The following is a 14,375-nucleotide window of genomic DNA, read 5'->3' as shown; positions in this document are numbered from 1 at the left end:
TTCAGAAACTTCAGAAAACTGCCAAGGATGATCACAGCTGTCTGAATCACAAAGCAGGTGGTTTTCAAGAAAATACTCTGAGGCAACTATAAAATCTCATGTTTGCTGAAGTCCACAAAATTGCCTACAACTGCTAGAGGTCAATGATGTGGTTTCTACCTTTCTTATACCTCCCAGTCTTGCAGGCATGTCTCTTATTGGAAGACATGAATCCAGAAGTTGGCCAGCAAATAATTCTAGGAATGTAGTTCCTGGGCTTCTGGCTCCTGCAATACAAGCAAGATTTCAAAAGGGTCATAATGGCAGGGGGAACAAAAGAGTACCAAAGCTGAGTTGCTCCATCTCTTCAACATGGAGCCCCTCCCAGACCCCATTCCCAACATGTGCAACTGAGCAACCACCCTTCTCTCCTGTAGGCAGAAGATGAAGGCTAGGACAAATGGTCTTTTGCCGCTGATACTCAGTCACATCCAACTCTTTGCAACGCCACAGACTGTAGTCCACCAGGCTCCTCCGACCATGGGATTTCCCAGGCAAGAATACTGAAATGGGTTGCCATTTCCTCCACCAGAGGATATTCCTGACCCAGGAACTGAACCCATATCTCTTACGTTGCAGGGTATCCTTTATTGCTGTGCACCAAGGAAGCCTGGTGGTCTCTTGATTGGAGCACTAGACTCAGCTGATGGCTGGGAGATCATTCTTAAGCCTGGAAGGTTAGAAAAAATGAACACATTAAATGTTGAGAACCAATCCCCAGACCTTTTCTCCCATTTAACCCCACGTTTAAGCCCCCAGGCCAGATTTTATAAAAGCCTTCCCTAGAAAACCTGACTAGCCCAAAAGATAAGGCCACAGAAAGCTCATATTAAGAATTTCTCCAGAAAAAGTGCCCCACGTAAGCAAACAAAACCATGTAAGACAGAAGTTACAAAGGGAAGAGAAAAGTGTCAGAGACAAAAAGTAGCATCAATTAGCCTCGGAGAGTAAAGAGGATATAGTTTTTATTGAAAAATATGTTAGCAGATCCAAAAAAGTTCTGCTTTTAGAAGTTTCTTGGTAGAAATTTTAGAAGACAGTTTAAAAAATATCTCAGAAGTTACAGTAAAAAGGCAAAGAGGTTTAAAAAAATAAAAGGAGAGAAAATATAGAGGATGATTCAAATAATAGAGAACCGAAGAAATTTTTTTAAAAAGAGAGAGAAGAAATTAGAGTGGGGATAGTTGAAGATAATGTACCAGAAATGAAAGACGCTGTACTTAACACAATGACTGAATACGGGCCGGGATACATCAGAACACTGGGGACAAAATCTTACAAATCTTTAAAGAGGAAACCAACACAGGACTTGGATTGGTAAGCTTCTTCTATAAAGAGTCAGGTAAAAAAATGTTTTAAGACACTGCAGGCCATACAATCTCTGTCAAAACTATGCAACTTTGCAGCTACAGTGTAACAGCAGATATAGATGATATGCAAATAAATATGCATGGCTATGTTTCAATAAAACTGTTAAAAACAAGCAGTATGGGGACATTCCTGGGGGCCCAGCTATTAAAAATCCATGTTTCCACTGCAAGAGGCGCTCATTCTATCCCTGGTCAGGGAAGCAGGATTCTGAATGCTGCCAAAAAAAAAAAAAAAAAAAGGAATCAATAATGAATCAAAAATCAAAATGGCATCAGACTTTGCAATCAATAGATGGAAGACTTTGTTCATTCACTTAGCTATGTCTGACTCTTTGCAATCCCGTGGACTGCAACACACTAGGCTTCCCTGTCCTTTGCCATCTCCTGGAACTTACTCAAACTCATGTCCATTGAGTCAGTGATGCCATCCAGCCGTCTCATCCTCTGTCATCCCCTTCTCCTCCTGCCTTCAATCTTTCTCAGCCTCAGAGTCTTTTCCAATGAGTCAGCTCTTCACATCAAGTAGCCAAAGGATTGGAGTTTCAGCTTCAGCATCAGTCCTTCCAATGAATGTTCAGGACTGGTTTCCTTTGGGATGGACTTGTTAGATCTCCTTGCAGTCCAACAAGTCCAACTTGTAGTCTCGAGTCTTCTCCAACACCACAGTTCAAAAGCAGCAATCCTTCGGCACTCAGCTTTCTTGAGTAAGTTTGACTAGATGGACCTTTTTTGGCAAAGAAATGTGTTTCTGCTTTATAATACACTGACTAGATTTGTCATAGCTTTTGTTCCAAGGAGCAAGCATCTTTTAATTTCATGGCTGCAGTCACCGTCCACAGTGATTCCTTGGAGCCCAAGGAAACAAAGTCTTTCACTATTTCCATTGTTTCCCCATCTATATGCCATGAAGTGATGGGACTGGATGCCATGATCTTAGTTTTTTGAATGTTGAGTTTTAAGCCAGCTTTCTCACTCTCTTCTTTCAAGCTCATCTAGAGGCTCTTTAGTCCCTCTTGGCTTTTTGCCATAGGGATGGTGTCCTCTGCATCTGAAGACTGGATAACAATTTTTCAACGTTGGTAAAATTTTGAAGGAAAAGTATTTTTCATGTAGAATTCTATTTGTAGACAAATTATCAAATAAAGTGAGAGGAGAATAAGGTCTCAAAAATGTTATTTCCCACTGACCACTTATCCAGAAGCTAACCAACAGTGGACTTCATCAAAATGAGAAAGAAAGTCAATAAAGAAAAAGACATAGGATCCTGAATCCAGGAATTAATTTCTTAGATCTCAAATTATGGTAAGGCAAAATACCAAGCCTGCAAGTCATACAGCACAAAGGGAACCCATTCCAGACTGGAGCAGGTCACAGGTTTTGGTAGAAGAAGCTTCACAAAGATGTAATTGAGAGAATATCAATTATGGTTATAAGGACACACCTCACCATAAAACTATCCAAATAAACAAAATGACTTATTAACTCCAAAAGGAACAGAAAGCTGTGTAGGAAGAAATGTAATCATTGATCACTGTATGCTCAAATCAGATTCTCAGAATCTCAGACTCATAATAAGCATTGATCCTATCCAGTTATGATAGAGGAAATAAAGGCAAAAATTAAAATACAGCCTAATTAAATTAAAAGCTTTAAACAGCAAAAGAAACCATAGACAAAACAAAAAGACAATCTACTGAATGGGAGAAAATATTTGTAAATTATGTGACTGATAAGAGATTAATATCAACATATATAAACAGTGGATGCAACTCAACATCAAAAAAATAAAATAAAAACCCAATTAAAAAATGCACAGAACTGAATAGGCATTTTTACAAAGAGAGAATGCAGATGGCCAGCATGCACATGAAAAGATGCTCCACATTGCTAATCATCAGGGAAATGCAAATCAAAAGCACAATGAGATATCACCTCACACCTGTGAGAATGGCCATCATCCAAGAACACAAATAACAAATGTCGAGGATCTGGAGAAAAAGGAACTGTTGTACACTGTTGCTGGGAAGGTAAATTGGTGTAGCCACTGTGGAAAATGGCATGGTGGTGTCTCATGAAGCTAAAAATAGACCACCATTGTCCATTTGCTAAATCCTGTCCAACTCTTTGCAACCCCACGGACTACAGCATGCCAGTCTCCTCTGTCCTCATCTATCTCCTGGAGTTTGTTCAAACTCATGTCCATTGAATCAGAGATGCTATCTAACCATCTCATCCTTTCCTATCCCCTTCTTTTTTTCTTCAGTCTTTGCCAGCATCAGGGTCTTTTCCAATGAGTCAGCTCTTTGCATCAGGTATTGGAGCTTCAGCTTTCATACCAATCCTGACAATGAATATTCAGAACTGATTTCCTTTAGGATTGATTGGTTTCATCTCCTTTCTGTCCTAGAGACTCTCAAGAGTCCTCTAGCACCATAATTCTAAAGCATCAGTTTTTTGACACTCAGCTTTCTTTATGGTTCAGTTCTCACATCCATACATAACTACCAGAAAAATCATAGCTTTGACTATTCAGACCTTCATTGGCAAAGTGCTGTCTCTGCTTTTTAATATGTTATCTAAGTTAGTTATAGCTTTCCTTCCATGTAGCAAGTGTCTTTTAATTTCATGGCTACAATCACTGTCTGCAGTGATTTTGGAGCCCAAGAAAAGAAAATCTGTCACTGCTTCCACTTTCCCTTTTTATTTGCCATGAAGTAATGAGACCAATGGAGAAGGAAATGGCAACCCACTCCAGTGTTCTTGCCTGGAGAATCCCAGGGATGGGGGAGCCTGGTGGGCTGCCGTCTATGGGGTCACACGGAGTCAGACACGACTGAAGTGACTTAGCAATAGCAGTGGCAGCAGTGAGACCAAATGCCATGATCTTAGTTTTTTGAATGTTGAGTTTCAAAACAGCTTTTTCACTCTCTTCTTTCGCCTTCATCAAGAGGCCCTTTGCTTTCTGCTATTAGGGTAGTATCATCTGCATATCTGAAGCTGTTGATATTTCTCCCAGCAATCTTGATTCCAGCTTGTGCTTCATCCAGCCTGGCATTTCCCATGATGTACTGTGCATATAAGTTAAATAAGCAGAGTGACAATATACAATGATGTGCTCCTTTCCTAGTTTTGAATCAGTCAGTAGTCTGGTTCTAACTGTTGCTTCTTGACTCACATACAGGTTTCTCAGGAGACAGATAAGGTTGTCTGGTACTCATGTCTTTAAGAATTTTGTTGTAATCCACACAGTCAAAGGTTTTAGCATAGTCAGTGAAACAGAAGTGGATATTTTTATGGAATTCCTTTGCTTTCTTCAAGATCCAATGAATGTTGGCAATTTGATCTCTGGTTCCTCTGCCGTTTCTATATCTAGTTTGTACCTCTGAAAGTTCTTGGTTCACGTACTACTGAAGCCTAGCTTCAAGGAATTTGAGCATAACCTTGCTAGCATATGAAATGAGTGCAAGTGTACAGTAATTTCAACATTCCTTGGCATTGCCCTTCTTTGGGATTGGAATGAAAACTGATCTTTACGGTCGTGTGGCCACTGCAAATTTTCCAAATTTGCCGATATATCAAATGCAGCACTTTAACAACATCATCTTTTAGGATTTGAAATAGCTCAACTTAAATTCCATCACCTCCACTAGCTTATATCATAGTAATGGTTCCTAAGGCCCACTTGAATTCACACTCCAGGATCTCTGGCCCTAGTGCATGACCACACCATTGTGTTTATCAAGATCATTAAGACTTTTTTGTCTAACTCTTCTATGTGTTCTTGCCATCTCTTATTCTCTTCTGCTTCTGTAAGATCCTTACCATTTCTGTCCTTTATGTGCCCATCCTTGCATGAAATAGTCCCTTGATGTCTTCAATTTTCTTGGAAATATCTCTAGTCTTTCCAACTTTATTGTCTTCCTCTATTTCTTTGCATTGTTCATTTAAGAAGACCTTTTTATCTGTCCTTTCTATTCTCTAAAATTCTGTATACAGTGAGCTATATGTTTCCCTTTCTCTCTTGATTTTTGTTTCTCTTCTCTTCTCAGATGTTTGTAAAGCCTCCTAAGACAGTCACTTTGCCTTCTTACATTTCTTTTTCTTTGTGATGGTTTTGGTCACTAAATTCTGTACAATTTCATGAACCTCTGTCCATAATTACTCAGGCAGTTTGCCTACCAGATCTAATACTTTGAATCTATTCTTTACCTTCACTGTATAATCATAAGGGATTTTATTTAGGTCACATCTGACTGGCCTAGTGGTTTTCCCTGCTTTCTTTAGTTTAAGCCTGAACCTTGCAATGTGGAGATCATGATCTGAGTCAGCCAGCTCTAGGTCTTGCTTTTGCTGACTATATAGAGCATCTCCATCTTTGGCTGCCAAGAGCATAATCAGATTTCAGTATTGACCATTTGGTGATGTCCATGTATAGAGTTGTCTCTCATGTTGTTTTGGAAGAGGGGATTTTCTATGACCAGTGTGTTCTCTTGACAAAATTCTGTTAGCCCTGCTTCATTTTGTACTCCAAGGCCAAACTTGCCTGTTACTCCAGGTATCACTTCTACTTTTGCATTCCAATAGAAGGTCTTATAGGTCTTCATAGAACCAGTCAACTTCAGCTTCTTTGGCATCAATAGTTGGGACATAGATTTGGATTACTGTGATGAGAATCGTTTGCCTTGGAAAAGAACTATTTTCTGTCATTTTTGAAGTTGCAACCAAGTACTACCTGTCAGACTCTTTTGATGACTATGAAGGCTATTCCGTTTCTTCTAAGAGATTCTTGCCCACAGTAGTAGATATAATGGTCATCCGAATTAAATTCACCCATTCCCATCCATTTTTAGCTCACTGATTCCTAAGACTTTGATGTTCAATCTTGCCATCTCCTGCTTGACCATGTCAAATTTGCCCTGATTCATGGACCTAACATTCCAGGTTCCTATGCATTATTGTTCTTTACAACATTGGACTTTATTTTCACCCCAGGTGACACAGTGATTAAGAATCCACCTGTCAAAGCATGAGATGCAAGAGACAGGGGTTCAATTCCCTGAGTCGGGAAGATCCTCTGGAGAAGGAAATGGCAAACTGCTCCAGTATTCTTGCCTGGAACGCTCCATGAACAGAGGAAACTCATAGGCTGCAGTCCATGGGGTCTCAAAAAGTCGGAGATGACTGACTGTGTGAGCACACACATGCACACACCCTGTGACCCACTCTTAAGTGTTTATCAGGAGGATATCAGAACTTTATCAGCATAAGTTCTGCAAAGACTTTACTCAAATATACCGAGCAGCCTTGCTCACAATAGCACCAAAGGGGAAACAACTCAATGTCAACAGATAAATGGACAAACCATGATTTGTTTGACCAGGGGTTCACTGGAGAAAGAGAACAAATCATCACTTCCTTGACATAAGAGAACTACCATATAATCCAGCAATTCCAGTTCTGGGTATATATCTGAAAAAAGACACTAATTTGAAAAAATAAATGTACCTTGATGTTCATAGCAGAATTATTCACAATTGCCAAGATGTGGAAGCAGCCTAAGTAGACACCATCATCAACAGATGAAGTAGACACCTTCATCAATAGATGAAGGGATAAAGAATATGGAGTATATTTGTACTATTTCAGTCATAAAAAGAATAAAATTTTGCCATTTGCAGCATCACATGGATGGATTTATAGTTCATTACTCTAAGGGAAATAATGCAAAGCAAGAGAAATACTGTATGAAATCACATGTGGAGAATCTAAAAAAATACAACAAATGTGAATATAGCAAAAAAAAAAAAAAAAAAAAGGCAGACTCATAGGTACAGAGGACAAAACAGTGGGAGACGGGGGCAATATAAGGATGGGGGAGTGGGAGGTACAAACTATTGGGTCTAAGATAGGTTCAAGGATGTATTGTACAACACAAGGGGTCTAGCCAATATTTTGCAATGGCTGTAAATGGAAAGTAACCTTTAAAAATAGTATATTTTTTTAATTTTTGATAAACACTTAAATTTTTTTTTAATTATAATAGAACTATGTGTATAGAAGAGATGGAGGAAAGAGACCACAGTGTGTGGGAGAGGTGGGTATTTGTGCAAAAGAGAACTAAAATTGTCTCTCACACTGTAAAATCAAACAATATGTAAAGCTGCAAAAGTTGTGTCACAGTATTCTGCATTAAGGGTGACAAGAGTCATTTAACAATTCTTTTGTAAGGAAATTTGGAAAACTCAGCAGTGGCCACAGGACTGGAAAAGGTCAGTTTTCATTCCAATCCCAAAGAAAAGCAATGCCAAAGAACATTCAAACTACTGCACAATTGCACTCATCTCACACGCTAGCAAAGTAATGTTCAAAATTCTCCAAGTGAGGTTTTAACAGTATGTGAACCGAGAACTCACAGATGTTCAAGTTGGATTTAGAAAAGGCAGAGGAACTAGAAATTAAATTGGCCAACATCCACTGGATCAGTGAAAAAGCAAGAGAGTGCCAGAAAAACATCTACTTCTGCTTTATTGACTATGCCAAAGCCTTTGACAGTGTGGATCAGAGCAAACTGTGGAAAATTCTTAAAGAGCTGGGAATACCAGACCACCTGACCTGCCTCCTGACAAATCTGTATGCAGGTCAAGAAGCAACAGTTAGAACCAGACATAGAACAATGAACTGGTTCATAATTGGGAAAGGAGTACATTAAGGTTGTATATTGTCACCCTGCTTATTTAACTTATATGCAGAGTATATCATACAAAATGCCAGGCTGGATGAAGCACAAGCTGCAATCAATAACCTCAGATATGCAGATGACACCACCCTTATGGCAGAAAGTGAAGAAGAACTAAAGAGCCTCTTGATGAAAGTGAAAGAGGAGAGTGAAAAAGCTCACTTAAAACTCGACATTCAGAAAACTAAGATCATGGCATTCAATCCCATCACTTCATGGTAAGTAGATGGTGAAACAATGGAAACAGTGAGAAACTTTATTTTCTTGGGCTCCAAAATCACTGCAGATGGTGACTGCAGCCATGAAATTAAAACATGCTTGCTCCTTGGAAGAAAAGCTATGACCAACCTAGACAGCATATTAAAAAGTAGAGACATTACTTTACCAACAAAGGTTTGTCTAGTCAAAGCTATGGTTTTTCCAGTAGTCATGGATGTGAGAGTTGGACTATAAAGAAAGCTGAGTGTCAAATAATTGATGCTTTTGAGCTGTGGTGTTGGAGAAGACTCTTGAGAGTCTCTTGTACTACAAGGAGATTCAACCAGTCCATCCTAAAGGAAATCAGTTCTGAATATTGATTGGAAGGACAGATGCTGAAGCTGAAACTCCAATACTTTGGCCACCTGATGTGAAGAACTGACTCATTTGAAAAGACCCTGATGCTGGGAAAGATTGAAGGCAGGAGAAGAAGGGGAAGACAGAGGATGCGATGGTTGGATGGAATCACTGACTCAATGGACATTTTGAGTTTGAGCAAGCTCCAGGAGTTGGTGGACCGGGAAGCCTGGCATGCTGCAGTCCATGGGGTTGCAAAGTTGGACACAACTCAGCAACTGAACTGAACTGATGGAACAGTGTGACCCTTTTAAACTCTGAGTGTGTATAAAAATTTGGTTTTCTAAGTTAATTTTGGGGTTTTGCCAGTGGCTCAGACGGTAAAGAATGCACCTGCAGTGCAGGAGACCCAGGTCCAATCCCTGGGTCAGGAAGATCTTCTGGAGATGAGAATGGGAACAGACTCCAGTATTTTTGCCTGGAGAATTGCATGGACAGAAGAGCCTGATGAGCTACAGTTCATGGGGTTGCGAATGATAGAACACAACTGAGCAACTAACACTTTCACTACTTCTTTCAATTTAATTTTTAAGAATAATGGCTATATTTCATCCATCTTCAGCATTCGCTGGATCAGTCTGAGGAGTGGGTCAGCGCCTTGCAGTGGGGATGCCACAGCCCCAATATCTGCTCGAAGTAAAGAGTTGCTTTATCGAATGCATCTCTTTTATCACAGAGGAAATCTATCTTTACAACCAAAGTAGACATTTCCTTAGGTTGCATTCACCAAGGTGGGGTTACGTGCTCATGACATAAGTACAAATGGTGAAGGAAATGAGAATCTAATCTTTGATGTCTAGAGTGGGAGGCAAATTCTGACACTGGGCAAGTGGGAGTCTGTGTAGGCAATCAGCAGCAAGTCTCACTCACTTTGAGTGGCTCAGTACATCCATCCACCACCAAACCCCACAGAGGGCACAGGAGTGCCATTGGACATAGCCATACTAGCAGAAGTAGCAGCAATGCCTACCAAAGATTCAGTTCAGCCACTCAGTCACATCCGACTGTTTGTGACCCCATGGACCACAGCATGCCAGGCCTCCCTGTCCATCACCAGCTTCCAGGGTTTACTCAAACTCATGTCTATTGAGTCAGTGATGCCATCCAACCATCTCATCCTCTGTTGACCCCTTCTCCTCCCATCTTCAATCTTTCCCAGCATCAGGGTCTTTTCCAATGAGTCAGCTCTTCGCATCAGGTGGCCAAAGTATTGGAGTTTCAGCTTCAGCATCAGTCCTTCCAATCAATAATCAGGACCAATTTCCAACTTTCACATCCATGTATGACTATTGGAGAAACCATATCCTTGACTAGATGGACCATTTTTGGCAAAGTAATGGCTCTGCTTTTTAATAAGCTGTCTAGGTTGGTCATCAGAGAAAGCAATGGCAACCCACTCCAGTACTCTTGCCTGGAAAATCCCATGGACGGAGGGGTCTGGTGGGCTGCAGTCCATGGGGTCGCTAGGAGTCGGACACGACTGAGCGACTTCACTTTATTTTTTCACTTTCATGCATTGGAGAAGGAAATGGCAACCCACTCCAGTGTTCTTGCCTGGAGAATCCAGGGATGGGGGAGCCTGGTGGGCTGCTGGCTATGGGGTCGCACAGAGTCGGACACAACTGAAGCGACTTAGCAGTAGCAGCAGCACGTTGGTCATTACTTTTCTTCCTAGGAGCAAGCGTCTTTTAATTTCATGACTACAGTGACCATCTGAAGTGATTTTGGAGCCCCCCCAAAATAAAGTCTGTCACTGTTTCCACTGTTTCCCCATCTATTTGCCATGAAGTAATGAGACCAGATGCTATGATCTTAGTTTTCTGAATGTTGAGTTTTAAGACAACTTTTTCACTCTCCTCCTTCACTTTCATCAAGAGGCTCTTCAGTTCTTCTTTGCTTTCTGCCATAAGGGTGGTGTCATCTGCCTATCTGAAGTTATTGATATTTCTCCCGGCAATCTTGATTCCAGCTCATGCTTCATCCAGTCCAGCATTTCTGGTAACAGTATCCATATCAAAGGTGGTGCCAAGTGGAAGCCTCAATGCTGCCAGCAGACACAATAGTGTCTAACAGAGATTGCCGAGTCCAGCACAGAGACAGTCTACAGTTGCACTGTTTGATATGGTCACCAGGATCCACAAATGGATCTTAAACAAAAATTAATTAAAATTTAAAATTTATCCAGTGATTTGTCAATTACAAATAAAGTTTCCGTACCCCAGCAGTTGTACCTATGGAGGATTTCAGCTCCTGAGTTTCTACTCTTGCCACGGAAATATCTAAACCAAAAGTTCTGGGCCCTAAGCTGTGACCTGGGGTGACTTACATCATAGATCTGGCAACACCTGTTAGAAAAGACACAGCAGTGATAATGGGTCACAATACCCTTACTGAGATCAAGCCCAGAGTCTTTGGAGTGGGAGCACTGACTCCAAGACCCTAGGCTGCCAGAGAACTAACCCTAGGAAGTATCAAATAGTGAGAACTCACACAAAGGAAACCACTTGAATACAAGACCTGACATCACCCAACCACCAATAGCACCCTGTGCTGGATGCCTCATCTAAGCAACAAACAAAACAAAAATACATACCCAGTCATCAACAGACAGGATTACCACCTCACTCAGCCTTGCCCATCAGAGGAAAAGCAAACAAACAAAAACTCAGCACAAATCTCACCCTATACGAAACTTATACAAACCACTGGACCAACCTCAGGAGGGCAGAAACCAAAAGGGAGAAAGAATCCAACCTTGAAGCCTGGGAAAGGAGAATGCAAACACAAGAAGTTAAAAAAAAATGAAAAGGCAGAAAAATATTACACAAATGAAGGAACAAACTAAAAACACAGACGTCCCAATAATTGAAGAGGAAATAGGCAACCTACCTGAAAAAGAATTCAGAATAATGATAGTAAAGATGATCAAAAACCTTGAAAACAAAATGGAGAAAATGCAAAAATCAATTAACAAAGATCTAGAAGAATTAAAGAATAAACATACAGAGACAAATGACACAATTACTGAAATTAAAAATACTCTAGAAGGAATCAATAGCAGAATATCTGAAGCAGAAGAACGAATCAGTGAGCTGGAAGAGAAAATGGTGGAAATAACTTCTGAAGAGAAGAATAAAGTAAAAAGATTGAAAAGAACTGAGGATAGTCTTAGAGACCTCTGGGACAATATCAAACACACCAACATTCAAATTATAGGGGTCCCAGAAGAAGAAGAGAAAAAGAAAAGGTATGAGAAAAATTTTGAAGAGATTAGAGTTGAAAATTTCCCCAACATGGAAAAGGAAATAGTCAAGTCCAAGAGGCACAAAGAGTCCCATACAGGATAAACACAAGGAGAAACACCAAGACACATGCTAATCAAACTAACAAAGACTAAACACAAAGAAAGAATATTAAAAGCAGTAAGGGAGAAGCAACAAGCAACATACAAAGGAAATCCTATATACTTAAAAGCTGATCTTTCAGCAGAAACTTCAGGCCAGAAGGGAATTGCAGATATATTTGAAGTATTGAAAGGGAAAAATCTACAACCAAGATTACTGTACCTAGCAAGGATCTCATTCAAAATTGATGGAGAAATCAAAAGCTTTTCAGACAAGCAAAAGTTAAGAGAATTCAGTATGACCAAACCAGCTTTACAACAAATGTTAAAGGGACTTACATAGTCAAGAAATACAAGAGAAGAAAAAAGATCTACAAAATCAACCCCAAACAATTAAAAAAAATGGCAATAGGAACATATATATCAATAATTGCTTTAAGTGTAAATGGATTAAATGCTCCAACCAAAAGACACAGACTGGCTGAATGGATACAAAAGCAAGACCCATACCTATGCTGTCTACAAGAAACCCACTTCAGACCTAAAGACATCTATAGTCTGAAAGTGAAAAGATGGAAAAATGTATTCCATGTAAATGGGAAGAGAAAGAAAGCTGGAGTAGCAATCCTCATATCAGTCAAAATAGACCTTAAAATAAAGATTACAAGATATAAGGAAGGACACTACATAGGATCAAGCAATCAATCCAAGAGGAAGACATAACAATTGTAAACATCTAGGCACCCAACATAGGAGCACCTCAAATCTAAGAAAAATACTAACAGACATAAAAGGAGAAATTGACAGTAACACAATAATAGTAGTAGACTTTAACACCCACTCACACCAATGGACAGATCACCAAAACAGAAAATTAATAAAGAAACACAAGTCTTAAATGATGCATTTGATGAGATGGATCTCATTGATATCTTCAGGACATTCCATCCAAACCCAGAAGAATACACCTTCTCAAGTGCACATGGAATGTTCTCCAGGATAGACCACATCTTGGGTCACAAATCAAACCTCAGTAAATTTAAGAAAATTAAAATCGTATCAAGCATCTTCTCCAACCACAATACTATGAGACTAGATATCAATTACAAGAAGAAAAAAACCTGTAAGAAACACAAACACAAAATTAGTAGAAGGAAAGAAATTATAAAGATCCTAGCAGAAATACATGAAAAAGAAATGAAAGAAACAACAGTAAAGATTAATAAAAATAAAAGCTGATTCTTTGAGAAGATAAACAAAATTGACAAGTCTTTAGCCAGACTCATCAAGAAAAAAAGAAGAATCAAATCAACAAAAGTAGAGATGAAGAAGGAGAGGTTACAACAAACAATGCAGAAATACAAAGGATTATAAGAGACTATTATGAACAAGTCTATGGAAATAAAATGGGTAACCTGGAAGAAATGGACAGATTCTTAGAAAAGTTCAATCTCCCAAGACTGAACCAGGAAGAATTAGAAATTATGAACAACCCAATTATAAGCACTGAAATTGAAGCTGTGATTAAAAAAAAAAAAAAAACTCCCCAAAAACAAAAGCCCAGGACCAGACAGCTTCACAGGAGAATTCTATCAAACATTTAGAAAAGAGCTAATGCCTATCCTGCTAAAACTCTTTCAAAAAATTAGAGGAAGGAATACTTCCAAACTCATTCTACAAGGCCACCATCACCCTGATACCAAAACCAGACAAAAACAACACACAAAAAAAGAAAACTACAAACCAGTATCACTGATGAACATAGATGCAAAAATCCTCAACAAAATTTAGCAAACAGAATTCAGCAACACATCAAAAATCTCATACACCATGATCAAGTTAGGTTTATTCTAGGAATGCAAGAATTCTTCAATATACACAAATCAATGTGATACACTATATTAACAAATTGAAAGATAAAAAACATATGATCATCTCAATAGATGCAGGAAAAGCCTTTGGAAAAATTCAGCACTCCTTTTTGATTAAAGCTCTTCAAAAAATGGGCCTAGAAGGAAACTAGCTTAACATAGTAAAGCCCATATATGATAAGCCTACAGCACACATTATTCTCAATGGTGAAAAACTGAAAGCATCCCCCCTAAGATCAGGAACAAGACAAAGGTATCCACTTTCACCACTATTATTCATAGTTCTGGAAGTCCTAGTTAACAGCAATCAGAGAAGAAAAAGAAATAAAAGGAATCCAGATCAGAAAAGAAGAGGTAAAGCTCTCATTATTTGCAGATGACATGATACTCTACATAGAAAA

This window comes from Bos indicus, chromosome 12, assembly GCF_029378745.1.
Source record: "Bos indicus isolate NIAB-ARS_2022 breed Sahiwal x Tharparkar chromosome 12, NIAB-ARS_B.indTharparkar_mat_pri_1.0, whole genome shotgun sequence".
Taxonomy (NCBI): Eukaryota; Metazoa; Chordata; class Mammalia; order Artiodactyla; family Bovidae; genus Bos; species Bos indicus.
Note: the sequence above shows the minus strand (reverse complement) of the source record.